Source organism: Delphinus delphis, chromosome X, assembly GCF_949987515.2.
Source record: "Delphinus delphis chromosome X, mDelDel1.2, whole genome shotgun sequence".
Classification (NCBI taxonomy): Eukaryota; Metazoa; Chordata; class Mammalia; order Artiodactyla; family Delphinidae; genus Delphinus; species Delphinus delphis.
Window position 1 is genome coordinate 27,205,129 of NC_082704.1, and position 13,351 is coordinate 27,218,479.

Below are 13,351 nucleotides of genomic sequence, written 5' to 3' on the forward strand. Positions count from 1 at the left end.
TGGGACTGATGTCCAAACAGAAAAATATATTAATGGAAGAGAACAGAGAGCCCAGAAATATACTCACACAAATATAGACAACTGATTTTTTTTTTTTACGAAGGTGTAAAGGCAGTTCATTAGAAAAAGAATAACCTTTTCAGAAAATGGTCCTGGAAATACTAGATATTCATATGCAAAAAATAACTTGGATTAATATCTTGCACCATACACAAAATGGATCACAGTATTAAATACAAAAACTAAAACTGCAAAATTTCTTGAAGAAAATTTAGGAGAAAAATCTCATGACCTTGGGTTAGGCAATGATTTCTTAGATATGACACCAAAAGCATAAGCCATTAAAAACAAATTGATAAGTTAGACTTCACAAAAATTAAAAACTTTTGTTCTTTGAAAAACACTGTTAAGATAATGAGAATGACAATTCATAGACTGGAAGAAAATGTTTGCAAAGCATATATCTGATAAAGGATTTGTATCCAGAATATATAAAATACTCTAAAAACTCAAAAATAAAAATAGACAACCCAATCAATATAAAATGGGCAAAAGATGTGAATAGACACTTCACCAAAGAAGATATTCAGATGGCAAATAAGCACATGAAAAGAGTTTCAACATCACTGATCGTTAGGTAAATGCAAGGTAAAACCAAAATAAAAAGCACTACACATCAATTTGAATGGGTAAAATTAAAAAGAATTGTCATAGCAAGTGTTGCTGAGGATGCCAATAAACTGGAACTCTATCACAGGGCTGGCAGTAATATAAACGGTACCACTTTGTAAAACAGTTTGGTAGTTTTTTAAAAAGTTTAACATACACCTATGAAATGATTCAGCCACTCCTCTCATAGATATTTACCCAAGAGAAAAGAAAACATTATCCATAGAAAGTCTTGTACACAAATGTTCATAAAAGCTTTACTTGCAATAGCTAAAAACTGGAAATCCAAACATCCATCAACAGGTGTATGGGTAACCAATTAGTTGTATATATACCCACACAGTGAAATATTACTCAGCAAAAAAAATGAGGAATGAACTATTGATATATGCAACAACATGGGTGAATCTCAAAATAATTATGCTCAACAAAGGAAGCTGGAAAAAAGATGTATGAGTCAATGTATGATTCAAATATAAATTCTAAAAAATGCAAACTAACCTAAAATGACAGAAAACAGATCAGTGATTGCCTGGAGACAGAGGGGAAGGAGGGATTACAGAGGGCACTTGGGAACTTTGCGGTATGTTCACCATCTTGACTGGGCTGATGGTTTCATAGGTGTATACATATGTCAAAACTTAACTATATGCTTTGAACATGTGCAGTTTACTGTATGTCAGTTATACCCCAACAAAGCTGTTGAAAAGAATTGACTCACATAAATATACCCACTGATTTTTTATAAAGATGAAAAAGCAATTCAGTGGAGCGTGAGGAAAGACTAAGGTCTGATGCCTATGGCCAATAAAAACACAATGAGCCCTTTTGGGATTCAGATTATTACTTACACGGAGAACGAAAGGAAGAGTAGCCAATGTACCAGCAACCCATGCTCCCTGTCCTACATACCGGAAAGGCGTGACCACAAAACAAAAAGTGCCTCCCAGCCTCTTGTGTTCCAAGTGGATCACAAGGAGTTCTGCTAAGACTCAGATAAATACAGGTCAAGCCTTTGCCTATGTGATCAATTTCACCAGACTGCCATGACAGAGCTGTTCCCCTACACAGAAAAGCCGCAGATCCTGAGTCTTGAACGGGCTTCCCTGGGCAAAGTTATTCCACACCTGTAGTTCACTGATAGAGAGAAAGCACATCCTTGTGTGGCTTCAGATGGTTCAGATGACCTCTCTGAACTCTACTGAATGCATATATTTTTCCTATCACTTTTGGTCTGTATCCTTTGATGTAATAAACCTTAGCTGCGAGTAAAGCCTGCTATTGAGTCTTGTGAGTCCATCCAGTGAGCCATTGAACCTCGATGGTTATGGGACCCCAGAAACATGGTTATTTTTTTCAATAAATGGTGCTGGTAAAATTGGACATCCATAGGCAGAAGTATAATATAATAAACCTAGACCAAAACCTCATAACTTACATAAAAATTGACCCAGGGGCTTCCCTGGTGGCGCAGTGGTTGAGAGTCCGCCTGCCGATGCAGGGGACACGGGTTCGTGCCCCAGTCCGGGAACATCCCGCATGCCGCGGAGCGGCTGGGCCCGTGAGCCATGGCCGCTGAGCCTGCGCGTCTGGAGCCTGTGCTCCGCAACGGGAGAGGCCACAACAGTGAGAGGCCCGTGTACTGCAAAAAAAAAAAAAAAAAAAAAAAAAGACTCAAATTGGATCACAGATTTAAATGTAAAATTATAAAATTTTAGAATGAAACATAGCAGAAAATATTCATGACCTAGGGTTAGGTGAAGAATTCTTACACATGACACTAAAAGCACAATACATAAAAGAAAAAAATCACTAAATTGAACTTCCTTAGGATGAAAAAGTTTTGCTCTGTGAAAAACCCTGTTAAGAGGATAAAAAGACAAACTATGGACTGGGAGAATATATTTGCAGATCACATCTCTAACAAAGGATTTGTCTACAGAATATATCAAGAACTCTTAAAACTCAACTGTAAGAAACCAACCACCCAAATTTTTAATGGGAAAAGACTTGAACAGATACTTCACCAGAGATGATATACAGATGGCAAATAAATGCATGAAAAGATGTCCAACATCACTAGTCGTTGGGCAAACACAAATAAGAACACACTGAGATGAGACTATATACCTATTCAAATGGTTAAAATTAAGCACTGATAACACCAAATGTTGATAGGGATGCCGATAAACTGGATCGTGTTATCACTGTTGGTCAGAATGAAACACGGTACAGCCACTCTGGAAATCATTCTGACAATTAAACACAGAGTTACCTACGACCCAGCAATCACACTCCTGGGCATTTATCCCAGAGAAATGAAAACTTAGGCCCACACAGAAACCTATACTCAAATGCTCACACAACTTGAAACCTGAAAACAAACCAAATGTCCTTCAACAGGTGAGTGGTTAAACACATTGTGGTACATCCATACTATGGAATATTATTCAGCAATAAGAAGGAACAAACCACTGATATACCCAACAACTTGGATGGCTCTTAAGGGCATTATGCTGAGTGAAAAAAGAAAAGCCAATTTCAAAACATTACATACTATAGGATGACATTTATATAACATTCTTGTTCTTAAGGAATTATTTATTTTTTTAAATTTTATATTATAGTTGATTAACAATGTTGTGATAGTTTCAGGTGTACAGCAAAGTAATTCAGTTATACATATACATGTCTCTATTCTTTTTCAAATTCTTATCCCACTTAGGTTGTTACATAATATTGAGCGGAGTTCCCTGTGCTATACAGTAGGTCCTTGTTGGTTATCCACTTTAGATACAGCAGTGTGTACATGTCAATCCCAGACTCCCTAACTATCTCTTCTCCCCACCCTTCCCCCCGGTGACCCTAAGTTCCTTCTCTAGATCTGTGAGTCTGTTTCTGTTTTATAAGTTCATTTGTATCATTTCTCTTTAGATTCCATTTATAAGTGATATCATATATTTCTCTTTCTCTGTCTGACTTACTTCACGCAGTATGACAATCTCTAGGTCCATCCATGTTGCTGCAAATGGCATTATTTCATTCTTTTTAATGGCTGAGTAATATTCCATTGTATATATGTGCCACATCTTCTTTATCCATTCCTCTGTCAATGGACATCTAGGTTGCTTCCATGTCTTGGCTATTGTAAATAGTGCTGCAATGAACATTGGGGTGCATGTAACTTTTTGAATTATGGTTTTCTCTGGATATATGCCCAGGAGTGGGTTGCAGGATCATATGGTAGCTCTATTTTTAGTTTTTTAAGGAACCTCCATACTGTTCTCCATAGTGGCAGCACCAATTTACATTCCCACCAACAGTGTAGGAGGGTTCCCTTCTCTCCACACCCTCTCCAGCATTTATTGTTCGTGGATTTTTTGATGATAGCCATTTTGACTGGTGTGAGGTGATATCTCATTGTAATTTTAATTTGCAATTCTCTAATAATTAACGATGCTGAATGTCTATTCATGTGCCTCTTGGCCACCTGTATGTCTTTTTTGGAGAAATGTCTATTTAGGTCTTCTGCCCATTTTTTGATTGGGTTGTTTGTTTTGATGATATTGAGCTGCATGAGCTGTTTGTAAATTCTGGAGACTAATCCCTTGTCGGTCACGTCATTTGCAAATATTTTCTCCCAATCTGTGGCTTGCCTTTTTGTTTTGGTTATGGTTTCCTTTGCAGTGCAAAAGCTTTTGAGTTTAATTAGGTCCCATTTTTTAATTTTTGTTTTTATTTCCATTACCCTGGGACAAAATTGTAGAGATGGAGAACATATAAGTGGTTGCCAGGGGCTCAGTGTAGGGGAGGGGAGAAGTAACAATAAAGGGGCAGCATGAGGAATATCCTTTGTAGGGATGGAAGAGTTCTGTCTCTTGACTGTGGTGGTGAAGTGGTTATACAGATCTGTACAAGCAATAAAATGCCATATAATCACAAAGACATACCAAGAAATAAGTGCATATAAAAACTGGGGAAATCTGATTAGGGTCTGTAATCTACTTAACTGTGTTGTGCCAATTAATTTTCTGGTTTTGACAATGACTAAAATCATGGAAGATGTCACTAATGGGGGAAGCCGGGTGGTAGGTACATAGAACCTCTCTGTAGTATTTTTTGCAACTTCTTGTGAGTGCACAGTTTTTTCCAAATAAAAAGTTACAAATTGATACTCAATTCAGTTATTAGAATTATGTATGTTTGGAACAACGTGAGCTGGTGAATCTATATTTTCAACTCTAAATTTTATGAAATCTAAGGCAGATCAAGTATTTCTGGTGAAATTTACCCTCCAAACTGAAATGTGCTGTAAGTGTAAAATACACACCAGACTTCAAAGACTTCATATAAAAATATCTCAATAATTTTTATAGTGATCATATGCTAAAATGAAAGCAGATCAGATTGGGTTATACACAATATATCATTAAAATTAATTTCACCATTTCTTTTTACTTTTTTAAAATGTGGCTACTAGAGAATTAAAGACTAGTATTCACATTATATTTTTATTGGCTAGGGCTTCTCTAAGGTTTCACAAAGGTAAAAGCTGCAGGAAGCAGCTATTACCCTTAGGCAGCAGGGCAGGCGGCAGGGGGCAGGGGGAGAGAAGTGGTTGAATTACTAAAACTTGGGAGACGGGGTCCCTGGAGCTAAACCTCAGACTTCTGAAAAGGGGGCACTTGCCAACTGGTACTGAGACCTCTGAGCTTGGAGGAAGGTCCCTGTGGTGCTGGACCCAGATTTCTGAAGAGGGAGGCACAAGGTGGTTGGTGGTGTCTCTCAGCAGACACAATGAAGCTGATTCGTCCAAATGGCGGAAAAACTGCAACCAGATTCAGCTGATGCTATAGGAAGGCACTGCTGTTTCCAGGGTGACAACGCAAGGCTGTGGTGATGCAGGAACCACAAGCAGACAGGAAAACTCACGGTAAGCAAACAGGTAGGAGGAAGTCTCTTCCTTCTCCAGCTTTGCTGTCTCCCTCTACTGCCCCCTGTTAGCAGAACCTAACATAGAGTCAGCCAACAAAGCAGAAACGTGGTTTGTAGTGCCCTACTGCCAGCATCACAAAGCAGGGTCTGGAGGTTTGGAGCTGAGACAAGAAATTAGTAACTGCCACAGTACAACTGCGACAAAGTCACTTAGCTAGCCTCCAAATATCTGTATTGCCCTTCCATCATGCTTGAGTTGTGGTTGGGAAGTGGCTCTGTAGACAGGAACTACCATTTCTCAGTTCCCTGTGCATCTAGGTGGGGCCTTTCTGACAAATCTTCTCCCACGGAATGTTGGTGGAAGGGGTGTGGGTGACATTGAGGCCAGTCTAAGAAGCTCACATGCCTTCTCTACTCTTTCTCTTTTCCCATCTACTGGCTGGTTGCCAGCATCCAGGGTGACCTTGGATGCCAAATGTTGAAACTGACAGAGCTAATGTTACCTTAATGGATACATAATTCTGCAAACACCATGTCTTGGCCCCTAGGTAGAAGGGGACATTGTATCCTTAGTTGCCATGCGATTGCCAAGGAGGTTTTTAAATCTACCAGCAGGGAGTTCACAAATGCTTATCAAAACTCTACTCCCATGAAGCCATATTTCATATAAGAAGAAATATTCATTTTACCTTTTGAACTTAAAGATTATTTAGCTGGGAAAATAGATACTCTTCTCAAGAGTTTTAGAGAATTTATTCATGCATTCTAAACTGGAGAGTACTTAGCATTGATAATGCTTCTGGTATAATATTGCAATTATGTTATAGCACACTGTTAAACTTGTTCAGAAAATCTGTGTGATTTTAGGTAAAATACACATTCAGGAGGAGGGGACGAGGATGAATTCTAGCACCTCTCTTCACCAGAAGTGTTTTGTTTTTTAAATGATTCATATGCCAAATTATTAACAAGCGGTCATCTTCAGTCTCCAATTAAAGTCATATGTTAACACACAGATTTGAACCCCTTCATTCAACACAGGTGTAAAGGGAATGGCTAAGGGAATGGCCCTTGGGCACCGATGTTATACTGTATAAACTATAATCAGAATTCGCTCAGATATGCAGGCTAGATTCAAGGACATGAAGGAAGGAGGATTTTTCTGGGCTAGTCAAAGAGAACAGTTGCTTGAAAACCTTCCATGCATTATAAGAGGAAGCCTGGAACCTCCGGAACAGTGTCATAAGATTGCCTTAAATTCCTTTTTAGATTGTTACAAAGTTTAGAATTTCGACCTTCAAATTTTGAAGAAACTGGTTAAATATGTTTTTAGAAAGGCAACCAACAACCTCTCGTGAAATTCATGTTGAGTGTTGGCTAAAGAGGCCAAAGAGAATGGAAGGAAGACCTGTAGTAGTGTCTGCACTAGTACATTTTAATAATAGTATCTCAGTAACTTACATTTGATGGGTATTTGTAAGCTTTCACTGAATCCTCCCACCAGCTCCGTGTGGTAGTCTGATCATATATCTATCTCTGTCTAACTGGCAAGAAAATGGTCTAAAAAAGGTTTACACGAACTGCCCACCATTATGGGACAAATCGGTGGTAGAACCAGGATCAGAGATCGTAGCTCTTCACTTCTGGCCCAGTGCACTTTCCTAGAGTGAACATTTCCGATCTCTGTGTTTCTGGAACCTCTGTGGTTTATTTCTGACCACCTGGACAGAAAAAGAGAGGGGAATTCCAGGCTTTGCTCTAAGCATGAAACCTCTAGCCTCGCCTCTAGCTTATTACAGGCGCTGTGTGCTCTGGCTCGTGCCCAAGCCCTCTTCCTCAACTCGGGGAAGCCCTTGCCATCGAAACTCTACCAGCCCTTCACCATCCGGCTGGAGACCTTCTCCAGGCAGCCTCTCCTGACCAACCCACACTCCAGTCATTATTCCCTTAGCACTTGAGAATCCAGAACCTTCAGCTAGTTGGACGTTTTTGTGTGTTAGGTGGTGGGGTTCTTCTAAAAAAGAGAAAAATGACAACATAACAATCAGAGGTTTAATCAAACTGCCAGATTATAGGCTATGACCAGGATTAATACTGATGAAATAAAAATTCACATTGTAAGTCAAGAAAAATGTAAACATAAAATTTTTCTCTACCCTCTGGCCTCCTCCCTCCCCTCCAGTGTGCACTGTGTATCTGCATTATCCACCAACCAGACCTCCCCAATGGCAGAAATACCTGCTCAACCATAAAGAGCAATGTTCTCCTGGTACCAGCAAGATCCCTTCTTAGGAGACAACATTCCTCTTTAATCTTGTAAGAGGCCACAATGACACACTACCCGGTAACTCCTTAGGGGATAACGTTCCTTCTTAACCCTGTAAGGGGTCACAATGACCCACGACTTTGTACATGCAGATCTGAATTGTGTAAACTATCAATACGTCTGATGTATAACCCTTTGTCTCAAAAATGGATATAACTGTGCTTTGACCTCTAATGGGCAGAACAGTTCTCAGAGCTCTCTGAGAGACAATCTCCCAGGTTATAATCCTCAGGTTGGCTTGAATAAAATTTTCCATTCCATTCATAGACTATTGATTTTTTTTTCATCAACAATATGAATTCAGATTAATTTCTTCCACTTTGTCTCTCTACTTAAAATTCTGAGAAGTGATTGGCCTAGAGATCTTGCAAGATCCGCATGGAAGAAAGAATCGGTGGTCGTTAGACTGTCCTCCTTTATGGAGGAGAGTGGGTTCAGATACTGTAGAAAGATTGGCCACCTGAACCCAAATGAGGTTTCTCCTTAGCCCTAAGTTAACCAAAAGATTCTGCCTTAGGAGCTTCCATTCCCTTAGTATTCTGGGGATGGGGGCGTGTATTATTACCTGGATGTGACATATATGTTTATTTTAGCTTTTCAAGTAGCATCTTCTACTGTCCTTGGGTGCAAAAAGATGGGTACTTAATTGATACCTGAGACATTTTCTGTCACAACATTATCCAAAGGTGACTTGAGTATGTCTGATAACTGTATTTTTCATTCATTTGACAAGTGAAATCTGTAACAGAAGGGATCAAAGCTCTGGGATACTGGGAAGGAAATTTGCATCTCTGACTGAAAAGGTCAGAGGTCCTATGAGAATGGATAGCCCTGGGGAGTTCCGAAGCCCTTGTTCTAAGAAAAGGAAACTAAATGGAGTTCTCTTTCATTTTGAAGGATGATGAGATGACTTGGGATAACAAGACTCACTTCAAACTGATGAGCTATCCTATTTGAGCTTTAGCTATAGTAAAACTAACGGCTGCAAGGACCAGAATGATATGCTTATTAGTTATATGACTGGAGAACTCCAGGGCTATCTACCCTTCGGAGGTAAAACTCTTATGGGCGCCCCAGCAAAGTGAGGTGGCACATTCTGCTTAAGTCCAGGGGACCATTTCTGAAGTCGTACACACTAAGATATACTTTAGATATCTACGTCAGTCTGAAGGTTTCCACAATAGTTCAGTTCAACAAGTATTTCTCAAATGTCTATTTTCCAAGCACTGTGGTAGTTGCTAGAGACGCAGAGGTAATAATAACTAGTTGTGATAGTCAAGCATTACCAAGACTTTTTTGTTTTGCTTCGTTTTTTACTGTCAGACCCACTGCTAAGTGCTTTAGATACATCATCTCATTTCATTCTTTCCATTGCCCTGTGAGGTATTCGTATTCCCACTTCACACATAAGGAAAAGGAAGCATAGAAAGGTTAAATAATTTGCCTAAGGTTACACAGCTAGTACAGAGCAGAGGTGGGACTTAACCCCAGGTATGTCTAATTCCAAACTTCATGATCTAACCACTATACCATACTTCAGAGACTACTGAGCTTTAATACCCTGATGGCGAAGCAGCAGACACATACCCAAAGAAAGAATTTCAAACTGTTATGCTAAATGATGAGATAGAGGTATGCGTACCGTGCTATGGAAATACAGAGCATAGCATACGGATTTCTGTAAGCACAGACTCTGGAGCCAGACAGCCTGGGTTTGAAGTGTGACTTTGCCACTTATCAATTATGTGAATTTGGACAAGTTAAACCTCTATGTGCCTCAGTTTCCTCATTTGAAAAGAGGGATAATAATAGAACCTAATTCATAGAGTTGTCATTAGGATGAAAAGGACTTAGAATAGTTCCTGGCACATAATAAGTGCTATTCATATGTTAAATAAAATAAACAAGCTTAACTCTGAATCAGGTTCCAGGGAAGGCTTCTTGAAAGGGCTGATGCCTGAATTGAGTCATAGAGGATAAGTAAGAGTTAGCCAGGGGAAGGAAAGTGGGAAAGGTGGGCTAGGCAGGTGGGGAGAGCATCATTGGTGGGGCTTCACTAAAAGCAGCTTGGTAATTCTAGACTACAGTGTAAAGTGCAGAAGAGAAAGTGGTAAGGGGCAGGTCTGACAAGGCCTTGTATGTCACTTGAAGGAGTGTGGACTTGATTTTATAGGCAACAGGGAACCATGAAAGAGAAGGGTTTTATGCAGGGGAACAATATGGACAGATGTACATGGGAGGGGAGATTTGTTATATAGCCTGAAATTTACTTTAAAAACACTCAGCACAGGGACTTCCCTGGCGGTCCAGTGGTTAATACTGCGTGCCTCCACTGCAGGGGGTGAGGGTTCGATCCCTGGTCCGGGAACTAAGATGCTGCATGCGTCCCGGCCAAAAAACAAACAAACAAACACAAACAAAAACTCATCACAGTGTGAGACACACACACACCTATATGTGTACATGAACATACATACATATACTCTAGGGACAGTTAATATCTGAAGCATCTCAAAGAGGAGCACACTCCAGCAGTGCTTAGTGTGCACCTGGAAGACTCTCATTATGAGTCCACACTCCAGATGCAGCTACTGGAAAGCTTCAACCAGTCTACCTAAATCTGCAGTAGAGGGTTTGCTCATTTCTGTAGTGGATATTACTGTGAGAAAACCATAATTCAAAAAGAGTCATGTACCACAATGTTCATTGCAGCTCTATTTACAATAGCAAGGACATGGAAGCAACCTAAGTGTCCATCGACAGATGAATGGATAAAGAAGATGTGGCACATATATACAATGGAATATTACTCAGCCATAAAAAGGAACGAAATTGAGTTATTTGTAGTGAGGTGGATGGACCTAGAGTCTGTCATACAGAGTGAAGTAAGTCAGAAAGAGAAAGACAAATACCGTATGTTGACACATATATATGGAATCTAAAAAAAAAAAATTGCTTCTGAAGAACCTAGGGGCAGGACAGGAATAAAGACGCAGATGTAGAGAATGGACTTGAGGACATGAAGAGGGGGAAGGGTAAGCTGGGACAAAGTGACAGAGTGGCATGGACATATATACACTACCAAACGTAAAATATATAGCTAGTGGGAAGCAGCCGCATAGCACAGGGAGATTAGCTCCGTGCTTTGTGACCACCTAGAGGGGTGGGATAGGGAGGGAAGGTGGGAGGGAGACACAAGAGGGAAGAGATATGGGGATATCTGTATATGTATAGCTGATTCACTTTGTTATAAAGCAGAAAGTAGCACACCATTGTAAAGCAATTATACTCCAATAAAGATGTTAAAAAAATATATATAGAAACAAACTTTCACTGGTTAAATAAACAGTGTTCCAGATTTATGGACTGACACTTTTGTCTGCCCGTGCATGAATGGGGCCTAAAACACTGGTGATCCCAGAGTGGCATTCTAGGTCTAGGAATCCATTGGGTCCTGCCTCCTGACACTTAATGGATGAGTCTGTTGCCTGATCTGACCAGAAGTTTAGGTAAAATGCTACTGCTGGAGAATTGTTAAATGTGCTTCAGGTGAACCTTTCCTGCGTGGGGCTTCATGGATCTTATGAGGACAGGTGGCAGGACTATGTCTAACTGCTAATAAATGTGTGCTTGGCAGAATTGGGTCAAAGTCCTGTTTTCAGTGGAACATACCACCTGGTATGGAGATTGTGAGGAATGAGAACTACAACTCACAGCTATCTCTAGTCATTGGAATCTACTGATCTTCACTGGAAAGTACCTGACGGTGTGAGAGACTAAACTGACTGAGATCAGTTTGCAACAGAATTAAACGGGGGCAAGTATGGAGGCAGGGAGATGAGTTAGGAGGAGACTGCGGCAAGTGGTTCCATCACTAGAGGATGAACATCTAAACTAGGGCAGCGACAGTGAGGAAGAAGAAAAGAGAATGGAGACAAGAAATATTTCAGAGGTCAAATCAGCAGGCCTTGGTGATCCATTGGATGGTAAGGTCCAGCGGCAGTTTGTGATAACCTGCAGGTTTCTTGTTTGAGTAACTGGGTAGACATGGGTGACATTCACTGATGTAGGGGCAGTATAATAACCAGACGAAAAGGAAGTTTGGGGTAGGGGCAGGAGGAAGCATTTTAATTATGCTTTGGATACTCTGGGCTTAACACCCACACGGAGATGTCCAGCAAGCATTTGGGTAATATAAGCCTGAAGCTCAGGGGAAAGCCAGGGCTGGAAATGTAGATGGGAAGTCATCAGCACACAAGGGCTGCAGAATACTTCAAAAGTGGATGGATCCTCAGCTACCATAATACAAAGGCAGTAGATGATGTTTAAAAAGTGTTTGACAAGAAATAGCAGAATGTGGAAAACGGCATGGAGGTTCCTCAAAAAAAGCAAACACAGAATTACCATATGATCCAGCAATTCCATTTCTGGGCATATACGCAAAAAAATGACAGCAGAGACTCAAACAGATATTATACACTTGTGTTCATAGCAGCATGTTTGTAATAGCCAAAGGTGGAAACAGCTCAAATGTCCATCAATGAATGAATGGATAAACAAAATATGATGTTGTGTGTGTGTGTATAAAATACAATATTATTCATCCTTAAAAAGGAATGAAATTGTGATATATATATATATATATATATAACAACTCAGACAACCCTTGAAGACGTTTGCTAAGTGAAATAAGCCAGACACCAGAGGACAAATATTGTTCGATTCCATTTATATGATGTACCTCGAATAGTCAAGCTCATAGTGACAAGACCTAGAACAGTGGTTACCAGGGGCTGGCGAGGAAGGGAATGAGAAGTTACTGTTTAATGGATACAGAATTTCAGTCTGAGATGATGAAAAACTTCTGTAGCTGGATAATGCTGATGATTGTACAACCATGTGAATGTACTTAATGCCACTGTACACTTAAAATTACTTAAAATGGTAAATCTTGTGCAACGTATATTTTACCAAAAGAAAAAGAAATAGCAGGGGCTTCCCTGGTGGCGCAGTGGTTGAGAGTCCGCCTGCCGATGCAGGGGACACGGGTTCGTGCCCCGGTCCGGGAAGATCCCACATGCCGCGGAGCGGCTGGGCCCGTGAGCCGTGGCCGCTGAGCCTGCGCATCCGGAGCCTGTGCTCTGCAGCGGGAGGGGCCGCAACAGTGAGAGGCCCATGTACCGCAAAAAAAAAAAAAAAAAAAGAAAGAAAGAAATAGCAGGATAATCCTATTCTTTTAAATGACTGATGTAAACACCTTAAGAAACACTTCGAAGAGTGACTGCTGGAAAGGGGTGGGCATAGGGTCTTCTACTTATCACTATAAGCCTTTGGTACGCTTTTATTTCTTAACTGCATGCATGTATTACATTGAATAAAAACATTTTAAACTAAAAAGAAGAAGTGGATGAGATCACTGAG

At 40.3% G+C, this 13,351-nt stretch overlaps 1 long non-coding RNA gene across 1 annotated transcript in view; it reads right to left on the reverse strand.

Annotated features, from left to right (window-relative positions):
* Positions 1-1,898: 1,898 nt before the first annotated feature.
* The window catches only part of LOC132418928 (uncharacterized), a 59,463-nt gene continuing 48,010 nt past the window's right edge, over positions 1,899-13,351 (reverse strand). The window contains exon 6 of the long non-coding RNA XR_009518054.1: positions 1,899-2,311. This is a non-coding gene — a long non-coding RNA (uncharacterized lncRNA). The remainder of the gene's footprint in view (positions 2,312-13,351) is intronic.